The following is a 22,729-nucleotide window of genomic DNA, read 5'->3' as shown; positions in this document are numbered from 1 at the left end:
GCCTACGGGGGCATAGTTCTCCGGTGCACGCTAATTCTCTTGGCATAATTGCTTTATGCGTTGGATGCATCCTCGCACACACTTGCGGCTATGTGAATACGCGGACCCGCTTTACTTCCCGAACTGATTATTTGATGTAACAGCCCTCAATCAAACTTCAACATTCAAGGAATCTACCGCCGATATCTGTGCATGTCTTTCCCACATCTTTAAAATTTAATCATCCTCTATTATTAATCTTGACACGATACGTACTTTGACATACACTTTAAACTTCAGGTTGACGATCAATTTTCTTCGTGCATGCTCATGACAGGGACTTTTCATGTACATGAATATAGCTGCCATTAATCGCGCAATGCAAATATTTTATATTCGAAAAAGTAGATGAGAAAAGTTTCTTGTGCAAGAGAGTGAAAAGAATGATTTAAGATATTAAAAATATATTGATATAGTGATAATTAGAATGGATAAAATTATATTGCTATATATATCAACGTAGTTGCTGTAGTAAAAAAAAAATAAAAAACGCGTGTAAAAATTTTTCATGGAAAATTTTTTTTACCGAAATAACCGGTGATATAAACCAGTTTTTTCCGAATCTTTTTGTCAATTTTTCATCCACCGCATCGAGCGCATCTATCGGAAACAGCTGTACGTCGCACATGCTTATATGAAGCCAAGAACTATTCGCAGTAGTGTCGCGCACCAACGACGGCTCACCGTAGAGCTCGATCACTCGATCACGAAGTGGATAGGTCGGTATCGAGCTCCGCGCCCAAAAATATACGGCATCTGCGGTGGAAATTGAACGAGCGAAGGGATGCAAGGTAAATAAGAACCTCTAGGAAATAACGGGACTCGTAGGAGAGTCCCTCGGTCCCATCTCCCTTCGTCTTTGCTATTTTCGCTCCCGTTACCTTCTCGTTCCTTTCCCTCCCTCTCCCCTCCCTCGTCGCCCCACGCTCCGCCGGGTATTATATTCCACCCACCGCGAGGATTCCCATTATCGAGAGCAGTCACGACGTATCGTCCGCGGAAGAGCCGGCGCAAGACAGATCGTAAAGTATTTCACTTTCTTCCCGAAGGGCTTGGCGGATCCTTCCCCCTCTGCCTTCCCTCTCCTCCGGACAGATGATACATGCGAGGAGAGGAGATGGTGCACGAGAAGAAGCGCGCTTTGTAGCTCGGGACACGAGAGAACCGTCTAATCGAAGGCGGAAAATCGCGATCGCATTACCCACGCCGCACCGCGACCGGACAGGTTACCCTTTGCGGCTTCGGCGAAGCATCTCCGCCACGAAGCAGAAAATTATGGGCACGGGCAAAAGGATGGTAGAAAAAAATTAACAAACCGCAAAGATTTAAAAAAAAAAAAAAAATACGATAATACAATTTTTCACAATCTTGTCGAGGAAACAGAGACATCGAACTTACAAAAAAATAATCTAAAGCGTAAAAGATCGGAGATATGATGTATAAAAAAACAGGAATCTCTGATCTGTCATCTGTTCTCGAGAAACGTTACCGCAGCTCGTTCCTAGATCTGTTGGCCGCGGATTCGCGCCTCAATGGCAGATTGGCTCTTGCCCAAAGTTGCTCTCATCGTTCGTGCCAGCGTAACCGCAGAAATTTTTGCCTGATTAACGATATAGGTTTCGATATTTTTCCCCTCCTCCCTCCTTATCACTACTCGCCGTCGTGTCTTTACCTCTGGCATCGAAATTCCGCGCTTCCGATATCCTTTACGGTCACCGTAGCGGGGAACCATGCCGGCGAAAACTTACGATGAAGGTGTGAGGATAGGACGATCGTAACGACAAGCAATAACGGCAACGCGAGCGTTATGTCGATGTGGTAGCCCCCCCCCTCCCTCCCTCCCTCCCTCCGGAGCGTCTAATGTATCTCCGTTATAGGAGAAAATATTTATCTCGTTATGTAACACACGGAATATCCGTCGGTGAAAAGCACGACGTCCCTCGCCTTGTATAGGCCCAACTGTACTCATAATTATATGGTAATAACGCGCGCTTTATTACAACCGTGGCTACACGATAACAAGACCGATGAAGGGCCGTGGAAAGGACAATGCCGTGCCCGCTCACGCTCACGTGTTCAACATGTTCGTACAGTCATCGTCGACGTTCATCGCGTAAGAACGGGACATCATATACATGCTCGTAACCGCGCTTCTGAAAATAGCTTCCTCGTTCTCCCTCTTCTCTTATCCCTTCTTGGAAATGTGTAAATACAGGCGTAATGTACTCGAACGAATCGTAAAACAGAAATTGTAAGAGCACAATTAGCGAGGGTATATCACGGTAAATTTATATCGCATACGTTTCCATAGTGGTCACCGTTGCGGAAGATGAAAATGTAGACATACACACATGCGTTTTTATACCGTTAACTAGACGTTGTATCCTATCGCTAAGTATTCTGCTCGCGGTTTCTGCCAACAAGCGGCAACGTACGTTATCATATTCCTGAATTCTGAACAAGACGTGACTTCACGAAGGTGTTAAAGTTTCTCTATAGTTTCGTTACGTCGTTTACTTGCATTGCCTTCATGATTAGGTTGATAATGAGTACCACATAGACGCTTATTATAAAACGTTCTGCATGGGAAACAGAAAATTTTATGAATGTAACTTTATGAATGTTATGGATAATAGAATATCGAAAAAGAAAGAAGAGTGCGAAGAGTGTACTTAAGAAAATTATGTGTTCACAATAACATTCACATATATATTAAATTTTTACAAAATAAATCTTTCCGTGTATTTTCTTGAAAAAAAGAATTTTTTTCCGAAAGCAAGATATGATATATACGATCCATCTTCTATTTAAATACTATATAAATATTTATAAAAATTATTTGCTATTTAGATAAACAATCTATGAAACTCTAAATAATAATTGTAACATTAAAGACAAATTAATAAAACTGATTTAATAGTAATTTCCATAATCGATTTTGTTGTTGCGAAAAGAATATACGCAGCACGTATACGAAATAGTTGCGGAAATTAAAAAACCAACGTGCCATTATCTTGTAACGCCGACATATAATCAAGCGAAATCATTACTAGATTGATTTAAGCTTCAACAGCATTAATGACACTTGCGAGGATAAAAAGGCGGCGACACAAAGCGCGAGGAAATCTTAAACGAATCCGACTAACGCGTGACGCGCGTTTTATCGTCGTTATGTTAGAGACAAACGGAGGCCGCTCCATGGAATCGCTCAAAAACGACATGAGATTTGCGACACATCGCGAATCTCGCGCGCGGTGCTAATAAAACGTTAGCGTAAAACGTGCAATCACACGTAGCAACACGCGCGAATTAAGAGTGACAACATGGCCGTAAGACTAAGAACTAAAGAGCCGACTGGACGCGAGCAAAAACGTCTTCGAGGCGAAAACGGGAAAAGGAAAAAAGGCCCCGGGAGCAACGCTCGCCTTGACACGTTTCATCATTCCGAACGGGCGCGACACGCAGGAATGCGTGTACGCGCCGCAGGGCAAATCGGATGCGTCTCGGCACGCGTGATTCGTGCGCGCTAACGACGGCGCGCGTCACTTAGCCTGCGCTATTCTCATTCGCGATTATCGTTTTGTCGTCATTAGAGATAACGTCATAATTGTAGCTGCTACACGCGGCTACTCGTTTCTCGCGTCTCCAAGCAGATGACATCGATGACGCAAGAGTCGGCGCGAGTACAACCGGATATATATTTCTTATAATATTCCGACAAGTAACTGCGCGTGCGACACAACGGGCGATTTTACTATAATTATCATTCACTATCGACCTTTTTTCCGCGGCGCTACTCGCGAAAAATTGAATGATGATCGATAACGAGACGAGTGTATCTAAGTGTGTCATGTGTGTTATGTGTATGTGTGTGAGAAGGAAGGGGAGAAGGCTCTGTATGCTTCCAATTGCTATTGCATACACCCGCCTGTGCTTACACTGCTGATTTTTCCCTCTCGCCTTTTTCTTAATAAAGAGTACTTCTCTCACGATCTCGCGATAGACGGAGCCGAGTCAAATGGTCCAAACGATAAAGAAAATACAGACGTTCGACATTCGTACACACAATTGAAATTCCGCGATGGGATTGCAGTTTTTATTGCATTTTAAGGTTTGTTAGTATTGGTCTGTGGCGAAACCCCTTCCGTTCTCAAATCAAAACGTTTTATCATCTATCTTCATTTCTTGCTGCATGACGCTTGTCCTAACTGTTTCTGGATGTCCCGTTTAAATTCTCTGATGAGATTATCCCCCTGATATGAAATTAAATGATCAACGAGGAGCATCCGACGTTGCGCAGCTTCTGAACGGTGGATCATCGAACTTATCGGAACGTGTACTGAGAATCTAACATTGTAAACAATTCGTATGTCTGGGTACGTCGATGCACGCACCCATATGTGTATGTGTGTGCAGATACGGTTTCTCGCCCCTATATTGCACAAATCGTATTGAACGATCCGGCTGAACGTAGCAAAGAGAGATAGAGCGGTACCAATCGTGGATATATATACGGAGGACGGGTGGTAAGGAGCACGAAGGACGGAACACGCCGTTTCATTTGTTTGGTGTTCCTCCGGGGTATTAGAGAACGTGCCGGCGATACGTGGTATCCGTATAGACACCACCACCTAATAGAAGCAAAGCAATCTGATGAAACCAATAAGCGTGAAGGAATGCGGGCGCCCTCTCCCCCTCCTTTTCCCTCTTCGTTGTCTCCCCTTCGATACTGCGCTTCTTCTCGCCTCCGTCGAGAACCACTTCGTACCTCTGGCGCTTGTTTCTACAAACCCCGCGTTCTTCCCCCTTAGCTACCTTCGCCCTCGATCCTCTTATTCCGATCTCGGAAGATCGAATACCTGTGCAAACTTAACGGAGGCAGGATAGATGGACGACGGGGCTGATGGAAGGGAGAGAGAGGAGTGGGGAGGAGGAGGAAGAGTGGGGGGGGGATAATCACATGGTTCGTGTCAACTTGAGTAACAATCAAGAGGGAAGGTCCAATTTGGCGAAGAATTTCGTATATAGGCAGCAGAAGAAGGATCGCGTTGGTTAATTAAACTGTCCGGAGAATTTGGGGGAGGAGGGAGGGAGATTTTACATCGCATCTTGCAAATTGCTCTCCTTTTGCATCGATTTTTAAATTATCGGATAAGAAGACGACTGTGAGAAATAATGCGTGGGAAAGAGAAGCTCGAGGAAAAAGAAATTTTCTTGTTTGATGAATCTTTTTATTAAAAAAATAAGCTTTATGTCGCGCGCTTATCCCGTATTACTTGAAAATTACGCTACGCGTCTACGAGTTGATTTAGCGAACGTGGTAGTGTGCGTAATAATAACAAAACGTAGAAGGACATAACGCGCGATTACTGTGCCTGTCGTTTCCTTTTATCCGTTCGAATCCAGGATTAATCTCCCGTCCCTTTGTTGAAAAGGTTCTTTTACTACTCGATGTGGCCGTTTCTTGAGTAGAGTAAAGGGCAAAAGGAATAAGATAAGGAACAGAAGATAGAGAGACGGGTGTGCCCTTCCTGTCCCCAGAATCTACAGGAACTATCTTCTCTTTATACTTGTTCATTCTTCAAGAATAGCATTTTTTATGTACTTCACTGAGATTTATCTCGTGTATTATCCTCTTCGTCACAATATAAAAGACTCACATATATGAACACGTCTTATATATAAATACTTTTCGATATTATTTAATGATATCTCGAGAAAATCTATTAGCGCTTTGTCATCGGTAATTCTTATAATTACGCTATATAAGTATCTTTTCAATTTTGATGATTGTTTATTTTTATGATCGTTTAGACGAAAATTTAATAAACAAAATTATATATTTTGCTTCTTTTATCACTTCTCTTTCTTTAATAAAGTACACGATTTCTCTTTTGGAAACTACAGTCTTTGAACGACTAACCGTTAGTAAAACTAGGAAAAAAGGTCGAAAGCAATAACATAAATTACACAACTAATGAGGTTGAGTCTGTAGATTTAGTTATTTGAGCGTACATTAAATCAATCGACATAATGTAATAAATGGAGAAAATAACCACGCATCACATTCCTTATGTAACAATATAGACTGTTGATAACAACTAAAAATTGTTCCTTATCTGCCGGCGAAATAGATATTTGATATGGATACGTGATTAGTATTGTATAAAATAAAACTGTCTTGTATATATATATATATATATATATATATATATATGAAACACGTTTGCAATCTAACTTCGATGAATATATATGATAGCATAGTCTAATTGGTTGACATACGCCCAAGGCAAATCAGCTATATTTCTTCGTTGTTATTTGCGTTAAATGATAACGATTACACGTGCATAACAAGACCCTTTAGATAAATACAAAAACCAAGATCTAGGCTCATGCAGGATTTAATAAAAGATGAAATTTTAAAACAAATGTTTGCTTGCATTTTTTTACTTTACTATAATATTATTTCTATTTAATTATCTAACTTATCTTGCGCATTCTATTCCTACATGAAAAATTTAATTTTGTTGTTTGTAAACAATACGTTGTAATTACAATTTTTTCGTAATGCTAAAACTTATATTACTTTGTTGGTTTTATTTTCCATTGAAATTATTATTCAATTATTTATTTGAGACTATTACATGATATATTTTAAGATATCCATTATATTTTTATCGCGACGCTGACACGAGTTTGATTAAACATTTAATAGCTACATCGTAGTTGTCCTGATTATTTTCCCGAATGGCGTGCATAAATCGAACTTTGAGAGCTTCAGCATAGTTACGTACTGATTATATTAACGATTGTTTTGCCATATTTCCTGCGTGCTTAAAGTGCCGGCAGCAACGCGAGACGCGACTCGAGAGCCCGCCGGTACTGTCGATACACGGTGTAATTTCACGGTGCCGTCGATGCAATTCTCGCGCTTTCGATATGCCACAATTTCTGAGCGAACCGTTATATGAGTTACGGCGTGGATAGGGAACCTGCTTTGAATGGGGAGTACGGGGTTCCCCCGGATGTGCGAGCGCGTACAAGCAATGCAACAAGCACAAATGTGTAACATAGTGTACGGAGGGCATGATTATCGTAAACTATGTATACGATGTGTAAACTGATCACGTTGAGAGAAAGAAAGAGGCACCATGATGAAAAATCTATGCGACAAGATACGTTTGTCGTAGCTAGTTAGATATAAAGAGAGAGAGAGAGAGAGAGAGAGAGATACGTTTCCCCCTACAAACCTACCTTTAAAAAGAAACATTTAGTAGATTCTAAATCAAGTGGAAAGCATTTCCGCGTCTCGTAAGGAGAATCATGACGAGAACGATCGTGTTGGCGAAATGATTCCTTAAAAGCAAAGCTTTTCCTTCATCCCCGTATAATCAGTCGTCATCCGTCGAGAATGGCCGAGCCATAATTCGCAAGATGGTTAACTGTTGATTGTATCACAGTCGCTCAGATCGACGTACTTCTCGTGGTTTCGTCAGGGTAATCACGTCGGTACGTTTACCACGTTGGAAGATCGGAATACAGATGAAAGGAAGATTCATTCGTTCGGTCGAGCGCGTAAACTTGCTCTTGATAAACTTCGCCCTTGAATATCCTCGTTCTACATCGGCGCTGCTTTCTTTTCCCGAAGAGAAAAATTCGTAATACCGAAATCCTATGGGAATATGCTGATTTTACGATCTCGCTGTTATACCTCGGCGTCGGGTAATATTTCTCGAAAATTGTCGGAACCGTAAAATACATAATCGCGACTCAATTTTCACTTTGAAAGGAACGCTCGTGCCTCGCTCTTCCTTTCCCTCATCCCCTCCTCGATTTTCCTCGATATGCACCACCTCTATATTTAATCGCGTATATCCTGCCGCCTCGCCATTATTTTGTACTTTGCACGTTACTTTCTCCCTTCTTTCCTTTTTATGCGCTTTATTAAATGATGTCTAACCATACCGAGGGCAATTTTCCACACTTGTGCGATGGATTATGATCTTAACCGAAAGAAAGATCGTCGCGAAAATGAACAGTGTAATGAAGAGCTTGTTCGTAAAATATTATGAAATTATATCTCTCCCATCTCTCATCACGCATATCTTATTTTATTAACGTAATTAAGACATATCATATTTTATTTTAGTAATAAAGTTGTCCGTTAAAAAATTTATCAAATATTAGTGTATTACAAGATGAGACAAAGCATTTAAACTTGTAATATATCTTCTTTCTGTAATAAATCTGTAAGCATTCTCAATTCTTTTATACAATAATGCTATTAGCAAATCTCTTTAGAAAAAGATGAAATCTCGAGTAATTGAACGAACGAAATAAACGAACATGAGATCCGATAAACTTTTTCGATATAATTATCATCGCGCAAAAAGATACACATTTTTATTGCATCTATCTGTATATGAGAGATAGTGATAGAATGAAAACACGAAGCGCATAGAAAAATGAAAGAGTAGCGGCAAGCTCTCGCTGCTTGACAGGATACGGGACGGAAGAGCGAACGGTAAAGACACGCGTCACACATCATCGTGCAAACAAGCGTGGAAAAACGCCCTCGAAGTCAATTCGGTACAGGGAAGGCGGAGGAGAACGAAACGCTGAAAGGACGTCCCGTCAGCTGTGGATGCATTACCTTTCCGCCGGGTGTCTTTTACGACTTTTTAGAAAGTCACAACAAAGTTCGACAGCGAGTTTCGCACACAATGGCTCTTTGCAATCGCCATACCCGCCTCCTTTCGTCGGTTCTCTCGTTCCTTTCGTCGTTCCGGCCATTGTCTTTGCGCATCGTCGGGTGTCCGCGGCATCCAAGTAAATACGATCGGCCGACACCAAATCCTTTATGCCGATTATCTTCAATAAAGTTCCCGAGTCGCTCGTTAAACTGTTTTATCACTGCGGCGCGGACGTAATCGAGTTTCCATGTTTCATTAAGGGGACCGAACATACACCCTGACTCTCGAATTAGCCCAACGTGATAAAACATTAAAGTTACAAAAACAAACTTTCGATGCTGTATATTGAATTTTTTTTTTTATTTCTGTCTTAAAAAAAAAATCCAATAATAAAAGTAAGTTTCCAAAGTACGTCCAAAAGTATAACTTGAAAATTATCTTGATATCGTAGAGAACTGTGAAAAACTCGAACAATAAATATTGCAGTTTGTATTTGTATTGTTTAGGAAGAAAAAATTACGCTGTAAATTTCTAATATGATATTAAATTTTGATAATGCAAACTTTATTAAGAAAACTTTTTTATGATTTTATTTTTGTACATAATTTTTATAGAAAAATATTGATTGTATGTGTATAATTTTTATATTATATTTTTTATAATTAAACTTTCATAAGTTAATATTTGTATAAATTATCAATTATCTATTTGATAAATATAAATAATATACCATATATCTTTCTATTCAAACGTCTCTATCAATTTCGTATGAGATTCATTGTAAGACTCTATTACTCTTACTTTACTGATAATCTGCATCTAAGGTTGTATTTGCTCCATCGTATTTTAAATAGTCAGTAAACGCAGACAACTGTATCGTTGACTTGTTACGAAACGCGCCCACAAACACTTCTCACGCTCTAAAACGCACATTATCCGCGTTAAAAGCGCATATAAACCTCTCGCACGTTTCTTCTTTTATTCCGCACGGTAATTTCACATGTTTCGCTCGCGGTTAGCGCGGGCCGTAAAAGCACCGAGATAAACCGGTACATCTTTCGCGCGCAACTTAGCGAGAAATATCTCTCGTTGCATCCATCGTTCCGATGCATGGACGCATAACTCGCCGATTACGAAACGGCGCCGGACAGTTATACGCGGGCAAACGAGCGCGTCGTCATGGACCGTCGTCGCGTCGACCCACAACAACCAGCATCGAGTATAACCCCAACCACGACGAGCCTCTCTCCATGCTGGCCGATAATAATATTCCATTGCAGCAGCAAGACCGTACATCAACGATCGTCACGCGGACTCCCCTCGCGTATCGTCCACGATACAGCGATAGCATCTACACGAGGCGTTAATTACGTACCGTCCTACCGCGTTACACTGGCACTCGAGTATCTCGCGGTAGCCGAACAAAGACGGGGGAGAATCGTCAACGCGAGATCTCTCTCTCTCTCTCTCTCTCTTTCTTCTTCCTTTCTTCCTATCTGCCTATCTATATACTTACTACATCATTCGCGCTCCCACCGAGCGTTTTCCTTTCTCAGGATCGCAACCCTCTATCGCGAGACGCAAATATAAGATCGAATTCCAACGTTTGTTCAGACTCGCCGCCGGCGCGCGATCTACCGATCTCCTCGCACCGTTGCGAGATAGAAGGAAGACAGATGTGACGCGGTGGTATGAGAAATCGTCTGTAACATCGAACATATAACCGTTTCGAACGACACCTCCAAACCGGTATTCGACGTTCCGCAACGATGGATCGAATACTCGGGATAGTTATAGATACGAATAAATAATATATCTCAAGTTTACCCCCATCATTTGTCGTGGCGATAACTCTTTTTTATCGATATTAAACAAATTGCTAAGTATATCGTCTAGGATTCTTGCAAGATAGAATTGTCTTTTCAACTTTGATAAGAAGATATTACTGTGGTATTCTTGTCATACATTTCTCTCTTCTTTTATCTTTCTCACTCTTTCAAGTATCCTATGTGAATTTTTGTCAGTACTACACATTTCTTTTTATATTCCTTCTAGATATATTATATCTTTCACAGCCAAGGAAAAATGCGCGCGTACGTTCCATCCAATATCCAAGAATAGTGAATGGATACGCATCTCGCGAGCGCGTTTGGTCCCAAGACGCCATAGAGTTACCTATTTCCTTCGCTTCAATGCCGAACTAACTTACGTCTCGTGTAAGGCTGCAGCACTGTTATAAACACATTCTGTGCGTCAATTGGCTTGATTCTAGTGCCTGCGCGGAATAGGTAATCTATGCGTTTCAATTATAAACCTAGAGCTGTACACGAGATGTAGCGTGCGCGTATGACGCGAGCGTATTCCTAGACCCAGCACGGAGATACGCGAGGAATTGGTAATTTGCAGTCTCTAACGAGACGCCTGCTGGATTATACGTATAGCACGATTCCATAAATGGATATTCCGCGTAATCGAATATTTTCAGCTACATTATTTTAACCAATAGTTGCCACGATAATTTTACACGGCCGTTAAGCACGCGAGCGAGTTTCAGGCATTATTATTCGAATCTTCTTCGAAGCTACGATTAAAAAAGAAAAAAAAAACCGTATGACGTGGAATTAATTTAACGTGGACTGCGCGGTGTCCTAGCGACAGCCAATACATGAGAGAAATAGCAAACCATCGAACGAGAAAATAGCTAGTGACAGATTCACTCGATGGAAAAGAATTGTGCGGTGGGTGTCGAAGCATTTTACCGCTAAGAAGAATATAGAACTTCTACTGTCTCTCTTGCTTCCTTTCACGCGCGTTTTCAGCAAGTATTGTCGGTTTGACTGACTGAAATTCTTTTCGATCAGTCGTAATTTGCAACGTCTGTACTCATTTTCACACGCGAGAATATACGTTCTTTTTTTGATTTTATTAATGATAATATAAAAATATCGATCTAAAAAAAATCAAGTAGTATATCGAATTGAAAATCTTGATTTAGCGTCTTTATTTCATCGAGGGGTGATCGTTGGGCGTACTGGTAATAAATTTCCAAAATATCTAGGATCGAGTAAAATCCCGGATTACAAAGAGCAGTCGTAAACTTGCTCGGGTGAACTCGACTAATGTTACCTTATCTGCACTACCTAGAACGATTCTCATTAACCCGCCGTCGCGCCATTACGCGCTATGGAAAGTGTTCCGTATCTACTTTAGGCGAAAAGTTAGCCGACATATTTGGTATTAAAAATACTTGTGCATCACTTACCGCTGTTGCTGTTGTACGTAACGTTCGACCCTCGCTGAGGCTCCTACGTCCTCTCTCTGCAACAAGAAAACAAGTTTTTCGTTAGAAGATATATATCGGCAAAGAAGTTTCACTTTGCATTTTATACACACCAAACACAGCAAACTTTCTAAACATTTATCTCGTGTTTACAACAAGTATCGGACGATCGTTTATGGTTGCGTGCATATCAAGGTGACTAATGTTGCAAGATTTAAACTCGATTGGAATATAGAAATTTTCATTTTCTCCTCACACGATATATCCGAGCGTTTGCATTTGGAAATATTCCAGCGGCGAACGCGTAAAAATTCAAATTTCGCCTTATCAAAGTAAGGAATAAGTGACGTCGCGGTGCGCCACCCCGCTGGTGAACTTTGTAATATGACATATAGTCTTCTCACACCCATACCCTAGTCGTGCGAACGCGCGGGATACCGAATTTAAATTCTTTTCACAGTTTCTCCGGGAATCCGCCTTAGAAAACGAGCGGCGGAGAGTAAGGTGTGCCGGGAGTAAGGTGTGCGACTGCAGAGAGAAATATTAATTCCAGTTCTTTCTCTCTCACCAGCTAACGTAAGGAATAGCGCGAGTGTGCGCTACTCCTTATATTCCGAGTACGTAGTGGTAACGGACCCATGAGAGAGGAAGGTACGGAGACGAATAAATTTCTGTCCCGTGAGTCGGTAATGGAAGAAATGGCGGGGCACGCGTGGTCGGGTTAACAACGCGCACGAGGGTGGATTGTTAAATCGGGGTAGGCCGCGAACAACGTGAGCGCGCTCGCTCGTACGGAAAACACGCGCGGTATTATTTCTAGCGAGAGGGAGAGGGAGGGAGAGGGAGGGAGGGAGAGAGAGAGAGAGAGAACAGTTGAACAGTAAACGATGAAATAATCGCGAAGGAATATTGGCGGGAGAATGAATTAGTTCGCGGTCGATATACAAGTATACCGATAATTTAGCGAGAAAATGCGAGTTACGCGATCTTCAGAAATTCAATTCAAATTTCAATGGAGTAACGTCAAGAATGCCAGATATTCTGTAAATCGCATTATGGAAAATTTCTCGTAGAATTTTCCATTTACACATTAAAGAATATTTCTTTTCTATTTCTAAATTTTCAACTTTTCTTACTGGACGAGTTGTGCATGTTGATCGTAGCTATCCTGTCCGGATTGACCCTTGGCAACTACCTGCTATACGATTCTTTGAATTTCACGGAGCAAATCGAAGCGACGAGCAGATATCTTGAAATGTCAATGAAATCGCATCGGGGCCACCGAACGACTCTCTCTCATTCTCGTTTCGACTTTACTACGCGAGCGGTGCACGTACACGGCCATAGTGAAGGACGCAGAAATGCAGCGGCGCGATGCGGTCAGATTCGCAAGTAGTTTCAGCCGATTGCTGACCGCGTACATTTTGCGGACAATGCTTTCCGAGGGAAAACGAATCCAGCTTCCCCCGCGAGAATCAGGTGCGAGGATGAAGATGCTTCAAGAGATAGACTCTTCTCTCTGCACATCGGGCGTACATTGTCATCCGATGCGTAACTACATCCAATTGCTACTCGACGAACCTTTCTGACAATTCAGCGAGTCGTCGAGCAGCCGCAATGGTTACACCGTTGGCGGACTAAGGTAAGATGAGAGCGAAGGAAACGACCGAAGGAGAAGGTGACGGACGTAGAGTAAGAGAGACATTACAGACAGGCCATATTTTATAGCATGAAATGCAGCGAGACGCTTGGCGCGCTGCCATTTGCCGAGTGACGTATGCTCGGAAGGAGAGGTCGCTTAAACGTCCAAACGACAGCGGAGGATATAAAATCTATCACGATCGTATCAACGAGTGATTGGTCGATACGACATCATCGTCGTTCAAGCGTCCTTTCTTCCGGTGTCTTTATTCTTCTTCGACGTTAGTGTCGTTGAAGTTATCGCGTCTTCTCGCGGCGACTTCTCGCAATATCGTTAAACTTTTTACTTGGTCGCGCGCCATTCGATGTTTCCAACGGCATGCTACATAAATTAGCGACGGTTCGACGTAACCGTTTGCCTTCATTGTCACGATCGCGCGGAATTTGTTATTAGCGATTTTACCGTGCATAAGGTTTAACGTGCATAAAGAAAAGATGCATCCGATTATGCGTACGAGCCGCCAGACGCTGCCTTGCGACACCTTGCACACCTCACCTCAGTTATTAATTAACTAATTGAAGTTATTATTTCACGCTCGTAAAACAGATGTACAAACGTCTTCCGCTTGACCTCCTTTATCTGGCCATCATGTGACGCTAGATTGGCACATTGCTCGAAGAAGAAAAGCAACAAAGAGAGATGGGGGGAGGGGGAGGTGAGAAGGATGGATATTGAAGACGGGACTTGACTGTCAGCCTCTCGTTCCTTTCGATCTATTATACGGCCGTTGTACACGACCCTATCTCGTCGTGTCGTATAAGGTACAACGTGGCGCGGCGTGGTCGTGCGCGACGAACGGTATGGCACGCTTCCGCGGTAACTCCATCGAGAGAAGCGCGCGGTTATTATAAATTCTCTGGGAGTAAGCGCGGAGAGTAGATAGGTAGCCACGTACAGAGAGCCCTTCCTCTTTCTCGCTCTCTCTCTCCTCTCTTTCTCTAGGTACTTGGATATAATAGTCTGAAACAAGTACCGCCACGAAAAGGGCGAGGTCAGCTTGTCTGTCGCATATTAAAGAACACCGGAGCCTGTATCTCTTCCCCTTTGCGCGCGCGAAGGGCAGGAATGCGCATACGGGAGGTTGTGCCGCTCGTAAGTGGCTCGTATATTCGACGGATGGCCGTGTGCGGTGGCCCTTGGTATCGACGAGCAAGCAGGCGGAAGGAGTTTTAGCCCCGCTCTTCTCTTCGATACGGTCTATTGCTGCGGAGACTCACGGGCGGCGCGAGTAAATTAAAGGAGCGCACGTGCGACAAGCGCATTGTTAGATGGCCCAAGATTTCATACATATATACATACATACTATAAATATAAATATATATATATATATATATATATATATATATATATATATATAATACATAGAGTAGAACGTGACACAATGCATACATACGTGTTGATGTATATATGTATCCATTGGTTGGCTAAGAGAGAGAGAGAGAGACGCGGCGGGAAGGGAAACTGTGAAATATAACATTATAAGACCCGTAAATGTGATTTCGCACGTGATAATCATGGGTGGCGATTATCCGTGGGCTCTTTTCCCGCGCGATTCTCTTTTAATTAGATTTTCCAGCTAATAGAGATAATACCACTTTGTTATTTTACTCGCGTTAAAAATCGCACGTAACGTCCGGCGATCGCTTATTAGCACGTTGATTAGAGTCCTCCGGTTATGCGCACTCGTAATTACATGGCTGTTTACCGGTGCTTTACCGTTTTAATTCGCTCGCTCGGATTACGAACGATCTTTTCATGCAAACTGCAACGTGCGCGGAATTTCGGTGCAAATTGATCGTGCGAAGCGCGCGCAGATATGCTGCGTTTTGTGCCGTCACAGTTTGCAAGTAGTTTGTAGATAATTAATGTCATGTGATTCCTGGGAAGCACCTTACCTAGCCACGGTTATTGGTCGAAGTGCACTGAGTAGATGCTTTGTTCCCACCGAGAACTCGATACTGTCAAAGCAAGTATACATCGGCGGTTGACCGTAAAATTAGTAGAACATCTTGGTAACATGTCTCTGAGTAAAACTGAATCTGCTTCACGTACAAGCGCAAAATTACGTCGCGGGACTTTTGATTAAATTCTCAAGCGGGAGAACAGAGATAGACAAGCGCGGCATTTAATACCGAGAGGCAGATTACTTTGTTCGGATTAAACTAGTCTGCAAGAGATCGAAATGTGTCTCATTTTTTTCCTTGATCAGCCATTAACGAGTACAAACGCTTTAACGATTATACATTGATCGTCAAAAAATCTCCAACGTTGTCGTCTGTTTAACACGATTAAGGGTAAGCCGCGATATCCGGGAGAGTAACGAGAGAATATTAAAACGATAGAGGAAGATTTTTAAAAAGACACAGCAATCCCACATTTCAAATGCCCCCATGAGAAATTTTGAAGCGAAATATTTGCTATAGTGTGTTTTATGCTCTTTCTCTTCTTTCTTCCAGCTGATCATTTTCAGATCAATCATAAGGCGAACGCTTGCGCAAAAATTTCTGTAAAGGATCGTGGATCATGTAAAATATCCATACAAAGGATTTTATAAATTCACGCTAGATCTACTCGGTTGAAACGTGAATAATATGCACCTGCTGCGACGATAGAATGAGTTACGTGCAATCGTTTGCCCTAGCTCCATCCGGAAATCACGTTCTTGTCGAATATTCACCTGAATTCCCTCACGTTTTATCGTCCGAATCTTGATTTTGCCGCAATCGAACCGGTGGCCTCGTGGACCGGACATAACCATGGCCATTTCCGCGACGTACGATTCCGCCAAATTCCATGGCATTTACAAAAATGCGCAGACACGTGTAGAATTCCAACGATCGTAAGCATTTCCTTGGGCTATCTCCAATGTCCCATTGCTTAGTGTTGCGTTATTATAGGCACGTATAATATAATTGATTTCAAAATGAGACATTTTAAGTTACAACAATATAATTAATATGCCTGCATTTACATAAAATTTTAAAATTTTAAAAGAAGAATTTAAGAGATTATTATATGTAATACTACAAATAAAACATATAGAGTTTAATAACATATTTCTCTCTAATTTAGATTTATGTGTAATCTTGTGTGTAATAATAAGTTTCAATTAAGATTGCGTAATATATTGAGGTAATATTCATTAACATGAAATACAATCGGATATATATCACACTTTACGAACAGAAAATTTACGTCCCCCCCCCCTCTGAATGCAATAATAATAAAATATATAATAGCTAAGCGGAATCATGCACGCATACAAGGTAAACCAGCATTCCGGTTCATATATCACGGCTATTAGACCAAAGTATTTGTGATCTACAGACCTAAATGATATTAATGTAACGGCCGGCCGTATAGTGACCACGCAGCAAAAATATTAATTAACCACAAACCGCACGTCGTAAAGAACGCGGTCGGAGTTGGTATGCAGAGTGTGGTGTGTAAGCAATAGCCCTATTCATTGACCTACCCAGAAACCAACCTGAGCTTATATAAGTAGCCTACATAAATTTCCGGCTGATGGCACGTACCGGGTGGGAAGAAGAAAAGGATTATATATATATAGAAATAAAAAGAAATGCGGATCGGAAAAAAACGAGCGATTAACGTTTGTACGTGCAGTTGTACAGAGAAGCGCGAGTTATCCGAAATCATTCCGTTACACTTATACGCGAAACGCGAAATAGAAATATGACCATGCATCGCATGTGCGTACTAATATAAATAGATGTACGCGACTTGATATAGTGAGGTGTGCGCGAGAAGAGATTTTGCACTGCAATCTCGTCGATTATTTTGATTTGAGTTAGTGAAATGTAATATCTTCATACCTTAAACTAATGATTAAAATGATATCTTTGCGTCATATAATTGTAATGTAGCGTTCACACGAAAATCATTTCAACAATAAAATATCATAGATTTTATTATTAATCCGACATAATTATCTTTTTTCAACTTAAGAATGTATGTCTCGTGACACGCATGCAGAGAAAAAATGAATAACGGTCATGAAAAACCGTCCTGCGTGCATCGCAAACGACTCATTTATATATTCGATTCTGTTTATATCGGTCGCGGGGCTTATGTACACGTTGCATTTACGGCGGCGAATGCATTCCCGTCTGCAGGAGCGAGTGTACCATGCGAGGCGTTACGTATTATTTTGGCGCCTGCCGTAACCAGACGCATATTTCACGTGTCCCACTTTCTTGTCACAGATACAAGACTGCCGGGGCAGGCAGCAAAAGGAGCTAACTCGTTGTTTTGTTTATGGCGCAGTACGCCGCTGCCGGTAAACGTCGTATAGCGTTTAACGGTACCCTCCAGATTGGAACTATCTCTATGGTAGAGTCTAGTCGTTACTTTTAGCATAACGCGGAGAGCCACGAGAATATTCTCGCCATGACAAGCCGCCTCTTGTATACATCGAAAGAAGTTACCCAAGCGATAAACCTCTGCGTGAGATTAATTCACAAGTCGCAATTGCATATTGGCATCCATCGAAAGGATGCAGGAATCATTCGCGAAACTGCATGCTCTTATATGAAATATTTCAAGGGGAAAAAAGCGGATGTATAATCTTTGAAAGCGACGAGCGACAAGGAAAATAAACACATAACGATCGATGGGGGGAAGTATTGGCGAGAAAGTAGGCAAACAGGAAAACTCACGCCGGTATCTCGAGAACTTTAATTTCCTTAATATGTCAGCCGTAACGTAGAACCAATTAGTATCGAACGATATACGTGGTGGAGGTGATTCTCTCACGGAGAAGAGAAGCGCGGCACCGCACACCGGTATGTCCAGCCTCCAATTTCCTCTGCCATTAACCTCGGTATCTATACCGTTGCGCCGTATCTGTACGTTGTCGCCTGCCACCTCTTAGTCCACATCCGCGCGTCGTCGTCGTCGTCTGTGACCCGACTTGAATGTACACAACAGAGGTGAATTGCAACTGCAATTATGCGGGTCCGCTTGCAAACGATGTGGATATCCTCGCGCGAGCCCTGTCGTTATCGAGACAAAGGGTCCTAAGTTCCTTTCATTCAAAGCCATGTGCACAATAGACGCGGGCAAAACGTGCGCGTTTATTTCCTTCTGGAGATGTTCCTAACTCGTAATAACGCTCGGCTCTACAACAACGACTCGGCGATCGGTGCATGAAGATGTTGAAAGCGATAAGATTGAATATGTTTAATAAAATCTCTCTAACACACGTTATCATCGATTAATATAAGAAAAGACAGTAGAAAGCCATGCGTGGTATCTTTATCTACTTTTACTCCTCAATTATTTTAATCGCTTCTCAGAATGTTATCGTACGCACATTATAATTTCGGCGCGATTATATTATACACCGACCAATTAAATCTATTCACGCAATATTGCATTATATATATGTATACTTGATTTGCGTCCGAGATTAAAATCAACGGTCTTTTAGCACGTGCTATGTGTACAACCGCCGTCGAGAGTATTGCCAGCGAGACCTTTGCCACGTGATAATATACAGCGGATGTACAGGTAGAAAATTGAATTAAAGTCATTTAAGTGTTTACTCACGTTCTCAATTATACACGATGAACCCCTGGCATCGAAATAATTATCAGTCCATTGCAGTCCGTTACTCCGGTGCGCATAGCGCTCAAATCGATCGTACGGTATGGCCTAGCCGTCGTCTTCGTCATTGCGCGCGGGCGCGTTTTATATATATATATATATATTATATCACGATACATTACATATCTCTGACCATCCCGTCTCGCCCTATCACGCGTTCATCGAATGTTACAGTGACCGTGGTATCGCGATCGCGCGCGGACACCGTATAAGGTCCAACCTACCAACGATAGGAAGAGCGCAGTTAGCTCTAACGTAATAATTATCATGATTTTCTGTGGATCGCGGGCGGCCGACGGTAGGTCGCGGACCTTCTACGGGACTACGGGCTACGGGATCGGGTATTAGGAGCAAGAATGGCGACCGGACGAATCCGCGGACGAGATTTAATGCGGGTCTTATCCAAGAATGCCAGGCTCAAGATGCCAAGAGATACAGCTCTCTCTTCTATAGCTCTGGCATACGAGATCGTGTCGGGGTGGTCTTTAAATAACAATAAATCGATTTTATTCTTCTTTCGTACAATAACGAGCGATCGATAAGACGATATTCGCCTATGTTCTTTGCTATCTTTATGTCGTGCTGATCAACAAATCAGTTACGTTCGTCGTTTAATGAGAGTCACGAATGAGATGAGCTGTCCCGTTTTCTAAATGCAGTTCTTATCATGTATTTTTATACGTGCCTTTATTCGTTACTGTTCAACGATATACATGTTGCATTCAGTGCGGAAAAAGAGGTATAATAACATCTTTTTGAAAATATTAAGCTAAAGATAAAAAATTAGAAGGAATAGCCTATGAATATGAAATAAACTAGAATTTATTTATTTTTCTTAAGCAATTAATATTGATTAATATTTCTGATATTTAACATACGAATGTTAAACAAATATTTATTTTTGAATTTAACTCTTGATATGGTAGAATGGCATGGATAGAAATTCGACACAAAGCTCGTGCATTTACAAATAAAGGCCAATCTGGCAAGTTTTCGTGCGCAAAATCGGGCGGTATTCTCGAACAACGTGTGTGAGCAAATATTGACTTTTATACGGAATCAACTGTGAAACGGGCGAGGTAAAATGGGAAAGATAACACGGAAGAGAGGTATAATGGACGTAGAATTATAGCGGGGAATACCGAGGGAGAAAGGAGGCGGGGCAGGTCTTTGTATGGACAAACGCGTGCTCCAAAGCAGCCGTGCATCGAAAACGTGGGAAATGTGTGGAGAAAGAAGCACTTTTCCGCAGCCAGATTCCTCGAGCGTGGCTCGCTTAACCGTTTACCTTGTTGCGTCCATTCGTCACGAATGAGAATGTCAGAGCCGCGGTGATGATATGGCCACTACACTTATTCTACACGACGAGAACGTCCTACCGTTGTTCGCGACACCCTCTTCGTTCCTCCTTCTCCCCTTCAGTCTCATTACGCCGTTCTGATTTGTCTCTCGGGACAAAGCCGGAACGTGTCCCCGGCCTCTTTGTTGTAGTCTTTGTTATAATCTTTCAAGAGGAAGAAGTGCAGCGCGCGAGCGCGAGTCCCTTGTTCAACGGCGCGACAGGCAGCAGTCACGAGCTCTTTATCGCCGCGCGCTAATCAAATTCAACGTGGTGGAACGGAATTAAAGTCTCTCGGTCGTTTATGCGCCCGTGATTAATCCCTCCACGACTCACCGCTCGGCGCGTCTTACACGATTTATTATCCCCTGGCCTTGAGCGAGTCGACAGATTGAACATCTCTGAAACATCCTGACTGATCAATAGACAGGAATGAAGTATAGTAGGCTGGATTCCTCTATCGTCATTTATCATAAAATTATTATTTGCGATTTACAATAGTCTAGAAAAAAAAAAAATATCGACTAATACACCGAGAAATTTAATTTTGTCTGTGCTGACTGGGAGAAATGTTTTTTTGTAAAAATATCTCCTTGCATTTGTGAATATTAGGATTAAATTTTCTCAGAGAAGAATTCTATTATTATTATTATATGTAAAAACAATTCCTTGTTACTGAACGAAATCTTTCTGGAAAAATCCTATATTTTCGAGCAAGTAAAAGTATTCTCGGCGCTCTTGTTGGCACGCGACTGACGAAATCCATGACATTTTTTGACGTATCAATGTCAGCCACAGTGCTTCCTCCCTGTCCTCTCCGCATCTCTGCCCGCCCCAATCCCTTCCCATTACTGTTTGCAAATGGGATTCCCGCGATCATACGCAAACAGGATCCCACGAAGTTTGCAGTGTCAGGGAAGGAAGCACTCTGAGGAAATGGTCCTGGGACACAAACAGACAATGCTTCATCTCTCTGAAACGATTTGCACGCTGCGTCCGCGCAGTTTCTTTCGCGGCGCATGCCGGACGGTTAAGGTATACGGTGAATTATCCATCGTATAGACCGAAGATGGACACGAGAGTTAACCTCTAGTCTCGGCTCGAGACCGGCATCAGCACGTTAATGCGAATAAGAGAGAAAATGAAAAATAGGAGAGAAAGACGGTATAAAAGGAAGAAGGTGGAAGGAGAGAAAGAGAGAGAAAATCTGCCTCGCGTTCGCGTTATCTCCGCGAGTGCGCATACATTTGCTCCGCGAAGCAGTTCCGTTTTCTTTACTTTTCTTTCTCTCGGTCCCTCTGTCTCCTCTTTGCAGCGTGTGCCATTCCCGACCGGTAGACGAACCTAACTGTTCCGAATCGTCGCGATAATTTCGTATCTCGCATGCAAGGCGACAAGGTGCCCGTACTCGTGCATCGTACTTCGAAACTACGTCGACCGCCCGCTCTACGTGCTCGACCCTCCTTCTCTGCTCCAAATAAATCGATAGATAATCCGGCATTACAGACCGCGATGCAGCTTCCATAGTCCAAGGAGGAGGTATGTACGTTGCGAACTCTGCAGGATGGGATATCTAGAAATTACTAACTAGCGCAGAGTTCACGAGCAAATGTTATCAGCGAACGAAGCGGATGGAATCGTTGTGAAGAGCCAAGATACCAAGAGCATGCAAACTACGATATTAATAAAGCGAGAGAGAGAGAGAGAGAGAGAGAGAGAGAGAAATGTATAAGGGAGAATACGAATAAAAAAGAATAATTTTTCCGAAAAGAAGAAAAATAAACATCTCATCTCTCTTCAGTTTTTCAAGAAAGAATCGATTTTAAATCAATGTTTAAGTAATCGTAAATATTAGAGGCAACTTTTCTTTATACATTTATCATATACATTATTGTTTGAAATTTAATTCAGATTTATGCACGCGACTCGTATAACCAGGAGAAGGTTGGGCGTCTGTACATTTAACAAAAGTTGAGCGCCGACGGGGGAAACGTGATATATACGCGTCGAATAAAAATATTAATCCCGCGCATATGTTTTGCCGTCTT

General features: G+C 42.1%; 2 protein-coding genes across 4 annotated transcripts in view; one reads left to right on the top strand and one right to left on the bottom strand.

Annotated features, from left to right (window-relative positions):
• Window positions 1–22,729, top strand: part of LOC126859341 (autophagy-related protein 16-1) — a 382,369-nt gene that overhangs the window by 267,935 nt on the left and 91,705 nt on the right. The gene's annotated exons all lie outside the window — the stretch shown is intronic.
• Window positions 1–22,729, bottom strand: part of LOC126859335 (uncharacterized) — a 164,164-nt gene that overhangs the window by 110,205 nt on the left and 31,230 nt on the right. Inside the window, exon 2 of the mRNA XM_050610471.1 lies at window positions 11,995–12,050. The gene's annotated coding sequence lies outside the window, so the exon portion shown is untranslated. The remainder of the gene's footprint in view (window positions 1–11,994; window positions 12,051–22,729) is intronic.

Source organism: Cataglyphis hispanica, chromosome 3 (genome assembly GCF_021464435.1).
Source record: "Cataglyphis hispanica isolate Lineage 1 chromosome 3, ULB_Chis1_1.0, whole genome shotgun sequence".
Lineage (NCBI taxonomy): Eukaryota > Metazoa > Arthropoda > Insecta > Hymenoptera > Formicidae > Cataglyphis > Cataglyphis hispanica.
The sequence above is the reverse complement of the archived record's forward strand: the minus strand, read 5'-3'. Positions and strand labels throughout refer to the sequence as shown.